Genomic DNA, 13,051 nt, shown 5'->3' on the forward strand with positions numbered 1-13,051 from the left:
CACAAACCAATTACTATATGGCATATCTCCAGCAGTAACCATTCCTGGTGGAATACAGCAGAAACTGGATTTCCATCAGGGAGTGAGAATCCAAAATGGTGGCGAGATGCACAGCCTGCTTTGGCATAGTTTTGGTTTGTCTGTGGGGATTTTCAAACCTGATTAAAGACCAGGCAGCGGGTTTGACAAGCATTCAAGGACAGCAGGAGGATGTACTTGAAGCCACATCTTCATGTCCCTCCATTCTTCTACCAACAACCTCCCAAAACGTTTATTCCTTTCCTCCTCTCTCTCCTCCACCACCTAGCACAGACCATAATGTCCTAATCCCTTTTATCACACCTATCCATTCCTTTTCCTCCCACTGACTTGTCTCTTACTCCTTCCTCTGTATTCTTGAGCCCCTCCTATTATCTCCTTTCAGTTTCCGTCCTCCTCCCTCAGTCTCACCTCACCTTCTCATGTCTGATATTTGCCCTCTCTCATTCCCCAGCAGGTTTTCCCCATTCACCCCAGAAACACTTCTTTCAAACACCTGCCATCACCAATCAAACTGAACCCCTCCCTGCTGTAACACCCTTTCTCTGCCTTCTGCCCATACTGTTCATTTCCTTCCCTTCTCCTCCACTACTCAGACTCACTCCTACCTCCATCCAATGCTAAGTGCCTCTCTACCTTTCCAATCCCGTCCTACTCCTCCATCACCAATCGCCCTCATTTCAGTACAATCTTCTCCCACCTCCCAACTCGCATTGCTGCTACCTCCCCACTCTGACTCTGTGCTCTCGCCCTGCCCATCTTCCTCTTTAGCCCCCCCCATCCACCCTGTTCTCACACTGCATGTTTTCCCCCTGCTCTCGTGCTGCCTGTCTACTCACATCCCTCATCTTCCCCTTTCTTACCTCCAGCAAACTCATCCTTCTCACATGCCATTCTACATGCAGCTAGCTCTCTGATTCACCTCCCTGTCCTTCATTATGGGCTATGTCACTGGGAGAATGAAAGTGGATATGCAGTATTGCTGAAGTGGGAGAAGAAGGATGGAGGGAATGGTGCTCAGTGGGAGGCTGTATTTGTACTGGGTGCCCAGAGAGCAGTTCTGCTACTTGAACCTCAATGGTGTGCAAGATTTGGTGCTTCAATAAGAATGTCTTTATTAAGATAGACTAGCTACTTCAGTCAGAACTGCAACTTGACAGCAGGAAATGGACTGCATTGTCAGTGGCTGTGAAGGTGACCATGGGAATGAACCGTTCATACAAGGGTTTTTTTGCAGGCTGGAGTTTCCATCCTCCCATTTGAGCAAGGGAGGTAACTGAGGCTTTCCATTCAATGAAAGCTAACAACATGTCATTCTGTCTCAATAGAGAACAGCAGACAGAGTGGCCTTGCTGAGATTGCTGGTGTCTCTGTGGTACAAGGTGTCGTGGTGCGAGCACGTTGCGTTGTGTACTTTGCAACACTGCCCTACGTTGGGGCAACTGAGAGGGGTTCCATTCTGTCACTGTCCAGCTGTTTCGAGGTCATAGGTAGTGAAACTGGCAGAATCCAGCATGATCTTCTGATTCTATCACTCTGTGACACACTGCCATGCTGGCTATATTTTAACCGCCACAACAAACAAAAGTTGGCAATGAGTGCCCTCTGTATACGACCCTTACTTCTGTATGGAGTGCACATGATGGAAGCAGTGCTGCAACACACAATGTAACCACACAGAAATGGGCATGCTATCAGACTGGTTCAGATGCCTGGCCTGCTCCAGGGGATCCCTGCAGTACTGTGCTGAACAGACTTTAAAATTGCTTGTGGTCTGTTGCATACTGCATGACCTCACCATCACGAGGGGGTTGCCTTTACAGTATAAGTGATGAGAAGATTAGGAGGCAGGGGAAGCAACTTTGACCTATTTCTAGTTAATCTGTCTGTGAAGAACGCAATGGGTGTGATGCCAGGAACCACAATAATTCTCCATTCACCAGCAATCCCACAGCTTAACTTCCCAATGTCACTGACAATCTCAGCTTCTGCTTGGCTGCAATTTAAAGCCACCACAAAATAAACATTCCAAAACAAACCATGCCACAATGCAAACAAAAATTAATAAATCCACTTTAAATGTCTGTGTGCCTTCTTGTCCTTGTTCACCTTCTCATGTGCAGTGTCAATGGCTGTAGCATGACTGATGGAAAGCTGCCACCTTCCAGTGGAGTAGACTGCCGACAACTTTCAGGACGACATTGAACAGCTCTGGGTCTAGAAGGCCCAGCTTTGAGCCAAGGTGCAGGCAGTAGCAATCTGCACAGGGTTCAAAGGACAAATGTTCCCCCCCCCCCCCAGCCCCGAGAAAGTGGATCCACTTTGTCCTCCACAGCACCACTCCTACTCCCTAAAGGCAGCACCTGAATAAACCGAGTGACTCCTCGAGGGCAGATTGCTGGACTGCTATGACGTCCAGCACGTGGCGTGCACAGCATAATCCACAGTTTCTGTGACATGCTTCTGGGGGTACTGCTGCTTGTGCTGCTTTGGAGCAATCAACAGTCTCATGGTTGAGCTCCCCTTGCAAGGAGTTGACCATCATGCTTGGTGTTGAATCCTTGTACCTATTCAGTGCTGGTCACCACCAGGGCATGTTTCCCAGTTCACCAAGCAGTTTGGTTTGCACACCCAAACAGTGTTCTACTGGTGGCTGCCCAATGAGTATTTTGAGACCAGTAATACATTTGATAGGGCATGACATTTGAAGATATATTCACTGACTTTGACCACTCATGAAATGTCATCAAATGTCTTGTGTTGCGATACCCAGATCCTTTGAGCTAGACCCGTGGCATTGTTCTCCATCGCTATCTGCTCCCATTGTCTTCAGAGGGTGCGCCTGGAAGACTTGCTGGTCAAACATAGGAAGAGCTGTCAACAACTAAGGCTCCAGTGCCACGTTCTTATTGTTCAATGTTTCCCAGTTATTCAATTCCAGAATAACTGTCAGCAGCTTTTATTATTTATTTCGTAAAAGTGAATGTCATTAGCAAGCTCAGCACTGGTTGCCCATCCCTAAACATCCTTGCTAAGTCATTTCAAAGGGCAGTTAATAGTCAGTCACATTGTTATGAGTGTGGAGTTATATGTAGACCAGACCAGGTAAGGTTGGCAGATTCCTTTCCCTGAAGGACATGAGGAAACCAGACAGTTTTTTTTTACAACAATCAATTATTAGTTTCATGGTCTCTATTGCCATCCTATTTCAGCTGCCATGATGAGATAACAACATATGCCTGGACCTCTAGATTACTAGTCCAGTCATATTCCCATTATGCCATTACTTTCTAATTACAATATACTTCACTTTTAAGAAGGGCTAGCTTTAAGTGGCACTAGATATTCATAATATTGTCCTCATCTGATTCACTCAGTCAACCAACAACTTTGTTACATTGCCTTGAAACTAAAATTATTGAAGTGAGCAGACAAAGCTGCTATTCTATCTGCACCACGCAAAGAACACAGGGTAATTGTGCATCTTTTCAGATGTTGTTGAATTTATTTTCTGCAGTTACATGAATTATAAGATCTTTGGAAGCTCACTGCTGATCTAATTCAGACCATATTAATTGAAATGTGCTTTTCCTTTTAATAAAGTAATGTGTCTATACTTTTGCCAACATTTGTGTTTCCTTCAAGTGTTTCACATTGTCATGGAGGCTAATTGATGGAAACTTTGGCTCGAGTTTCAGAACAAGGTATATACTACACTCTTATTCACAGCTGTAAAAAAAATGTTTATTTCTGGTCTTGTCTAAAGTATATGGTATCATTCCTTAATCTGTTTCCAATTCTGATAGAACCATGGCATAAAGTGCTGTATCTCTCATTGGTGGTGTGTGACCTCAGTTTCATAAAAGGCAGAATGTTAGGTTTCCTAAATCCTGCACTAACTTATCTGTTCATGCCTACTAACTCAAATGAAAAGTCAGTTAATCATGAAGGTTACAAAAGCAAAGGAATGCAGGTTCTGGAGATGGGTAATAAAACAAAATGCTGGAGAAACCTGGCAGGTCTGGCAGCTTCTGTGTGGAGGCAAAAAGAGGTGACGATTCAAGTCCAATATGTGTTGCCTTCTGTAATCATGAAGATGGTTACCATTAAAAGATATTCCAATGAATGTCAGTGATGGCCCTCATGGGTTTCCAGCATTGCCCAACAGCCTTTTTACAAAACAGTGCAATGATTCATCTCCAGTGGCTAATGTGATAACAGTGAGCTACATGTCAATAAAAATCAGTGTTGAAATTATTGAGAAGCTTACAAACTATATGCTTCTGAATTCTATTGTTGGTATATTGAAAGTAGATTCTTTCAAGCCAAGGAAATGTAATAATCGCATCAATTTTTTGAAAATAATTGGTTTAGTGTGCAGACATTTTTAAAAATGTATTTTTGAATCAATAAGTAGACAATAATGTAATGGAATTTTCCTTTTCAAGCTGCTCATCATAATTTATACAGTAGTAGCAGCACAAACCCTGATATCAAAAGACCTTTTTACCATGAGGGAACAATCAGCTGAGAAGGCCTGTAGGCAATAGACAAGCTATTTTGGAAAAAATGGTGCTGGTTTCCTTGCTCCTTTTAATTGGTGACCCACCCTCATAATGAATAGTAGTTTTAGAATTTAAGTACTCAAGTGACCCTGGACAATGTGCGATAAAATGTCTGCAACAACAAATCACAGCTCTTTACCTTGATAGTTTGAACAGTATCAGTTGCTGAAAGTTTGCCTTACACCGACTGGATTGGTTTTTCTTTTCCACGTGGAAATTCTGATTCAAAGGCATTGTCTTTTTTTTTATCAGTTGTGCATGTATTTTGCAAAATGGGTTGCTTTTAGTTTAAATTTGGAAGACTGCCTGTCTGAATTGCTGATGTGTTTGTAATTGTGATTGTGGACTGTAGAAAGGCTTCTGTTTCAGGTTTCAGTTCAGGAAAATTGCATTTTATAGATAACTGGATGAAGAGATTGTCTGTCAGTAATACCTGAGAAGAACAGCTCTCCTTAAGGGTGATGAAAACAGCCTCAGGAAGAAGTTACAATATGGATTTTCATTTGAAAAATGAGGATTGGACTAATCTTGTCACTTAGAAAAATATATGATTTATTAAGCACAGTTTATATCATGCACTGGGATGTACACTGTAACAAATGGATCTTCATGCTGTTGCTAATGCGTAACAGTGGGTTGCTGTGTCCTGTCTATGCTCTTATTTTTCAAAGATTCTTTGCCATTTTCAACACACCCTGCTTTGAACACAACACGGAGTAGTAATTTGTCATGCTGTTTCAACTATTTGCAGCTGTTGAAAGGCATAGATTGCAGGTGCCAAATCTTGTACTTGCCCTCCTCCTGACCACCACCCTGGCTTGTAGTTCCTGCAAGAACCCAGCCTCTTAATTTGAACCGCACTCTTCAAAGATACACTATCGTGCAGCCAACACATCGGTTCCAGAAGCATGATTCTATTAGTCAGGCTAATGCAGCCATATGGGTAGACAGGGTTAAAACCCAGTATGCCCTAATAAACAAAACATTGTGATTACCAACATAACATGGGTCAGATGTCAGATTTCAGCAGTGTTAAGAATGCAGAAAATTGAACCTGATGTATAAATCTCAATGGAGAAACGAATTGGAAAATCCCTCAATATACATTTTAAGGATCTTTTTGACAAAAAAAAATGAATGTGTTAAGGAAATGATTTAGCTTTTCACAGTAATAGTTCAACAAACGTGTTGGTCTCCAACTCTTATAATACTCAGCTGGAGCCAGTACCAATTTGACTGAGAATTTCATAATAATGAAGTTTTAATATTGTGTAATGAGTGATTTTTTTTTGGTAGTACATCATCTTTAGAATAGTTCTTATTTGCATTGTTAACAAAATAGAGAAAATGGGTTAGTCATAAAACTGATTTATTGGCATCCTTTGGAATCTTTTGAGGGTTCGGACTAAACTGTCTAGACAAATTTCCCAAATGTTAATACATAGCAATGATTTTGTTTTCAGTTAATCGCGCATATTTGAAGTAAGGTTTTCTTGTATCTTTCTCAAAAAGACCTGTGCAATAGTTTGAGATTGGTATTTCGTGTAGAAAGGTTCCTAGTTTAATGACCATGGAAGATGATAATGCTTCCCTGGGAAATGTTTGCACATTAATTGAACTGCAGTAGGGAAAACTTTCGGTGCAGTTATTTTAAACATGAACTTGGCTAGCAAATATTTTGTGACAGTACCATTTCAATCAATTTTATAGAGCAAAGAATTTAAAATGGCTATTAACAGTTTAGTGTCAATGTGTCCAAAGGTTCTAAGGCTTCTTGTAGTCAAGTCAGGAGGAATGAACTGATTGCTTTCCAGTCTCACTGCTGTGCAGATTTCAATAAAGTTTGAAGTTAAAAAGGGAGTTGATATTGACAGTTCTATAGTTCAGCATTAGAAACAAGTCAGCCAGATTCCTCACCTAAATAGCTAGCTTATTTCAAAGAGAAAACTTAGTTGAGGAAAGATGCAATGATTACTAACAAAAGGTTTCAACTGTTCAAATATCTATAACTACTCTACTTGAAAAATAACATGCACACACTCAAGCTCCAAGTCTGATAAAAATATCAAGAACTCTGTCGACTGTTATTTTAAAAGTTCTTGGCCAAACTTTGGTTCAACATTGAAAAAGAAAATCATTCACAGATTGTCCAGATGTTAGTCTGTAGCTGATGTCACTTTTCATCCAATCAGTTGACTCTGTAGTGTCTTCTTGGATCGGTTATAGTTGGCCAATAACGATTTTCTTTTTCTAGAGACTGTGATGTAGATTTCAGATTTTTCTTTAGGAACCTTTCATCTGTGGCATCACTGATTCCAATGGATATATATCTGACAGAGAGAGGTTTCAGAAAAAAGAATGTGAGAGACTGACTCGGTATTCAAGCCCAATATCATTTATCCCTTCCACAAACTGAGACATCGAAGTATTGCAAACTAAGCGTTTTCATATAATTTGTTCCTTCTCAAATGCAACATTTTTGTTGTTGCAGCTAGTGTGTTCATTTTTTTGGACTGTTTTTACAATAGGTTCACTATATGCCCAGTTTTAATATTTTGTATGGTATGTCTAAGTAATAATATTATAGTCAAATAAATGCAAAATGTTATGGATGCTGGCAATCTAAAATGAAAACATAAATTCTGAAGAAAAGCAGCTGGTTAGGTAACTGCTGTGGAAAGGGAAATAGAGGTAAATTTTGAGTTCAAAGATACTGTGGAATTGAACTCCATTATTAATATTATTAACAATGATTTTATAGTGCTAGCATTTTTTGGAGATAGGGTATAAAACTGGATAGCTGCTGAAAATGAGTATAAGTGATTGCGTTGCGTTATTATAAACCAGTGAGCCTTACTTCTGTTGTAGGAAAGGTTTTGGAAAGGATTATAAGAGATAAGATTTATAATCATCTAGCAAGCAACAATTTGATTTCAGATAGTCAGCATGGTTTTGTCAAGAGCAGGTCGCGTCTCACAAACCTAATTGAGTTTTTTGAGAAGGTGACCAAACATGTAGATGAGGGTAGGGCAGTTGACGTGGTGTACTTTGACTTCAGTAAAGCCTTTGATAAGGTTCCACATGTTAGGCTGATGGAGAAAATGCAGAGGCATGGAATTGAGGGTGATTGAGCAGTTTGGATTAGAAACTGGCTTTCTAGAAGGAGACAGCGAGTGGTGGTTAATAGAAAATATTCAGTCTGGAGTCCAGTTACTAGAGGTGTTCCACAAGGATCTGTTTTGGCACCATTGCTGTTTGTCATTTTTATAAATGACTTAGACACAGGCATAGGTGGATGGATTAGTAAATTTGCAGACGACACTAAAGTCGGTGGAGTAGTGGGCAGTTTGGAAGAATGTTACAGGTTGCAGAGGGATTTGGATAAACTGCAAAATTGTGCTCAGAGGTGGCAAATGGAGTTCAATGCAGCTAACTGTGAGGTGATGCACTTTGGGAAGAATAACAGGATGGCAGAGTACTTGGTCAATGGAAAGATTCTTGATAGTGTGGATGTGCAGAGGGATCTTGGAGTCCATGTGCTTAGATCCCTGAAAGTTGCCATCCAGGTGGATAGTGCTGTTAAGAAGGCATACGGTGTGTTACGTCTCATTGGTAGAGGGTTTGAGTTCCGGAACCGCAATATCATGCTGCAACTATGCAGAACGCTGGTGCGGCCACACTTGGAATATTGTGTACAGGTCTGGTCGCCCCATTACAGGAAGGGTGTGGAAGCACTCAAAAAGATGCAGACGAGATTTACCAGGATGGTCTGGAGGGAAGGTCTTATGAGGAAAGGCTGAGAGACTTGGGTCTTTTCTCATTAGAAAGAAGAAGGCTAAGAGGGGATTTGATAGAGACATACAAAATGATCAGAGGATTAGATAGGGTAGACAGAGAAAGACTTTTTCCTAGGATTATGATGTCAGCTTGTACGAGAGGGCACAGCTACAAACTGAGGGGTGATAGATTTAAGACTGATGTCAGATGCAGGTTCTTTACGCAGAGAGTGGTAAGGGCATGGAATATCCTACCTGCTAATGTAGTCAACTCAGCCACATTAGGGAGATTTAAACAATCCTTAGATAAGCACATGGATGATTTTGGGATAGTGTAGGGGGACGAGCTGAGAATTGTTCACAGGTCGGCGCAACATCGAGGACCGAAGGGCCTGTTCTGCACTGTGTTGCACCACACTCTCGTTCTATGTTCTATGTTCTATTAACCTTTTCATTTTGATGCAGGCAAAATTTTGCACGACAGGATTGAATTGGACAATGATTCGTGTGCACAGTCCACACAGGAATGGTAGCCTGATGGTATTGTCACTTGAGTAGTAATCCAGAAGTCTGGACTAATGTTCCAGAGATAAGAGTTCAATTTCCACTGCAGGGTTTTCCATGGCTAGGAGAATTTCAATTCAATTAATTAATAGGTTGAGGAAACTAATGCTAGTCTTATTAATAACTATGAAGCTACCAGATTTTGATAAGAATGCATTTGGTTCACTACTGCCATCTTTGGGGAGGAGGTCTGCAGACCCGTAGCATTATGGTTGACTCATAGCTGCCCTCCGAAATGCCCTAGCAAGCCATTCAGTTCAGGAGCACTTAGATAAATCAATGTAGGCCTTGATGTGATTCTTACATCCCGAGAACAAATTATGGTAATACAAATAGGAAAATAAAAATGAGGACTGCAGATGCTGGAGATCAGAATCGAGAGTGTGGTGCTGGAAAAGCACAGCAGGTCAGGCAGCATCCGAGGAGCAGGAGAATCAATGTTTCAGGCATAAGTCCTTCATCAGGAATTTCTGATGAAGGGCTTATGCCTGAAACATCGATTCTCCTGATCCTTGGATGCTGCCTGATTGGCTGTGCTTTTCCAGCACCACGCTTTTGACTATGGTTATACAAATAACAGTTGCATCTCTGAAAGGGGAAGTGTGCTGTGTGACTGGAGTCACAAAAAGTGAATTTGACTGGGGAAAGAGAATATAGCACAAAGCTGGAGAGGGCAAGCTTCAAACGTTATGGACGATGCCAGATCCCCTCAAAACATTTAAAGAAAGTAGCCCAGACCCTAACATTGCTAGTTGTTTTAAGTAGGTGTAACATGGATATTCCAGGAGCGATGCAGTTGGTCAAACCACGTAGTTTTCAACAAAACAGTTTATTTACAAGATTACCGAAAGAAAATCAAACAAAAGAGAACAGAATAGTGAATAACTTAATCTCTCAGAAAATCCAACAGATCATCCCGACTTAATGATGTCATTCCAAATACTTGCAACAATCCCCATAAACACCCGTTGGTACAAAAGGTAAAATTAAACCCAGGGTCTGACTGAAGAGATGTCAGAGAGAGAGAGTACCAGCAAAGACCTGCTTCTTTGGGTCCAGCAGCTTCCGAACACTACTGTGCTAAAACCAAACCAAACCAGAGACAAGATAAGCTGGGAGAACTGGCTACTCCCCTTTCATTGTACAAGTGATTTTTTTTAAAACTTGAAAGTTTTTTGCCTCAGGCAGTATCTATTAGTTATAACCAAACTAGCCCTAACACCCTTCAACTCAGACTTTTCGGAGTCTGTGTCTTTTACAACTTCTCTGAAAAAAATCCAAGGACAACATAATCTTGTTACAGGAGCAGTACCATCACACAAGTTTCTCGGATGGAACGATAGAGACCCTGGAGATAATAGGAGAAGGGTCCGTGACCCAAAGCAGACCAGGAGGCTCTCTAGAATTAGAGTACCTACAGTGTGGAAACAGGCCCTTTGGCCCAACAAGTTCACACTGCCCCTTTGAAGAGTATCCCACCCAGACCCATTCCCCTAGTGCATGCACCAAACCTACACATCCCCGAACACTATGGACAATTTAGCATGGCCACTACACCTGACCTGCACATTTCTGGACTGTGGGAGGAAACTCATGCAGACACAGGGAGAATGTGCAAACTCCACACAGACAATCACCCGAGGCTGGAATTGAACCAAAGTCCCTAGCACTGTGAGGCAGCAATGCTAAACCACTGAGTTACATGCCACTTCCAGCTAGGTAACTGCAAAAAATGCAATGGGGACAAATATCTATCATCCTATCAAGGCCAGCAGTTTAGCTGCGAGGACCTGGGTGCAAGATGTTTATTGTCCTCACACGAAGGAAAGAGGTCAGTGAATGCCATATCCACACAAATGAATCTATTGCCTCATTCACACCAGCTCAATTCACGACATCTTCTTCACTCGCCTCCCAACAATCTCCAATGTGCAGCACTCATACTGGTTATGATCATAATAAAAATGGATGATGAGAATTACATTTTCATCATTTGATTTGGGAGTTTTGTGGACTTAACATGGTTTAAAAAGAATACTGCTAATCATAAAATGGCCCTTGTGATGACCTGACAAGCTGAAATAACCCATATTAAATATACAATAAACATCTGCCTCAATTATAATTTTGATCATGAAGCAACGAAACCCAGTGAGGTCTCAAAAACTTTTGAGTTTCATCATTTGCTCACACTTTTAAGATAATCTTTTATGTATTGAAGATGAAAAGTTACCTTTAGAGAGTTCACTTTGGCAAAAGCGATAGAACTAGTCATGTAACACATAAATGAACCGTATTTCAGTAGCTTGCTTTGAGCAAAGACAAAGCAACATGGACTGAACATATCAAGGATACCAAGAGCTCCCTCCTCTGAACCACTATCTTAGCAAACCAGGAGTGGTTTAAAACAAAAGACCACGGGAAAACTTCTGACTGAGACACCAAAGGTATGTGAAAGCTTTGTGACTCCTGAAGAAAGTGGTCAACAGCCAAGCAGTTGGGACTCAGATTTCGCTCTTTCAGTTCACAATATGGGGTTTTCAAGACTAGGGGACCCATTTTTAATGTGAGAGGAAAAGACATAAGGGGCAAATCTTTTAAACAGAGGGTGGTTCACATGTGGAATGAACATTCTGAGGAAGTGGTGAATGTGGGCAAAATGACAACATTTAAAAAACATTTGGATAAGTGCATGAAAGGAAAAGTTTGGAGGGTTATGGGCGAGGGATGGGCAAATGGGACGAGTTTAGTTGGCATTATATTTAGCATGGTTGAAAAGTGTGGTGCTGGAAAAACACAGCAGGCCAGGCAGCATCCAAGGAGCAGGAAAATCGACGTTTCGGGCATAAACCTTTCTTCAGGAATGGCTGATGCCCGAAACGTCGATTCTCCTGCTCCTCGGATGCTGCCTGGCCTGCTGTGTTTTTCCAGCAACACACTTTTCAACTCTGGTCTCCAGCATCTGCAGTCCTCACTTTCTCCTATTATATTTGGCATGGACTGGTTGGACCGAAGGGTCTGTTTCCGTACTGTATGACTTTGAGAAACTTTTGGCCTTGCCTTCCTGTCTGCATTAGTTAACCTCTCCTCCATCCTCCTTCGAAAGCTTGTATTTTAGGAAGTTATTTTTGTTGGGTTTTATTGTTCTTTCAGATAGTAAAATTCCATTTCCTTTCACTCAAATTTTGGACATAGTGCTCCATTGTTTTAAATCTGGCCATGTAAATTAATTGAACCATATTAGGTGCATGATAAAAAGGAAAATAATTAAAATAAGCTCTTTGTCGTGCCTGACTGAGAAGGAACTGTAAAGGAGGACAACCTTAACTTCTCGTTTACTTTTGTAACACACTTGCCCTTTGTAACTTCAGCTCATCCACGTTCCCTTAGGACTGCTGTAAGCTTTGCACACAAATCTCTTAACTTGCATATACTGTCAGCTATTCATCCATGGCCATTACATCATCCAGTTACATTGCAGCATATCTGCAGAGAGATCTCCCTCTCTTACAGGGTATGTTGACACAGAACTGGAGACAACAGGAGCTACCTGGTGCAAGATAAGGATGACTACACTTTGGAAGGTGAATCAGACTATTGGCAGTCTTGGCATTGTGTTCAATCCCAAGATGGGTTTTTGACCACGCATTCACTCTGTCACCCAGAATGCTGATTTTCAACACTTTGTTGCCCATAACTTAAATCCTTCGAAATCTTGTTTACCCATCATTCCAAGCTTGCTGTGACATTTGCTCCTGTCCACTAGTTAGCCACTCAATTTTAAAACCATGATTGTTCTTTTACAAATCCCTCTATATAGCACAGTGTTGCAACACAATTCCTCTCTGTAATCTTACAGGCCTTTGAAATGTTGATGCATCTCCAATTCTAGCATGTTGTGGCATCCCTCAATTGTAATCATTGCATCCTTTATCACAATGCAGTTTTCAGCTGCATTGTGTCATCTGAAGTTTCCTCCCTAATTTTTTTCTGCTCTTTTCCTTTCAAGATGCTCTTTTCAACTGTGTTCTGACGTTTCCTTCTGTGGATCAGTGTCAGCTGTTACTTCTGTTGTTAATGCTCTTGTAAAGCACCTTTGAATGTTTA

At 41.2% G+C, this 13,051-nt stretch overlaps 1 protein-coding gene and 1 long non-coding RNA gene across 2 annotated transcripts in view; one reads left to right on the forward strand and one right to left on the reverse strand.

The window, feature by feature from the left end:
* adgra1b (adhesion G protein-coupled receptor A1b) overlaps positions 1-13,051 on the forward strand; it is a 530,861-nt gene that overhangs the window by 127,389 nt on the left and 390,421 nt on the right. The gene's annotated exons all lie outside the window — the stretch shown is intronic.
* LOC140463729 (uncharacterized) overlaps positions 6,644-13,051 on the reverse strand; it is a 52,050-nt gene continuing 45,642 nt past the window's right edge. Inside the window, exon 4 of the long non-coding RNA XR_011954760.1 lies at positions 6,644-6,934. This is a non-coding gene — a long non-coding RNA (uncharacterized lncRNA). The remainder of the gene's footprint in view (positions 6,935-13,051) is intronic.

The sequence above is a fragment of the Chiloscyllium punctatum genome, chromosome 38 (assembly GCF_047496795.1).
Source record: "Chiloscyllium punctatum isolate Juve2018m chromosome 38, sChiPun1.3, whole genome shotgun sequence".
NCBI lineage: Eukaryota > Metazoa > Chordata > Chondrichthyes > Orectolobiformes > Hemiscylliidae > Chiloscyllium > Chiloscyllium punctatum.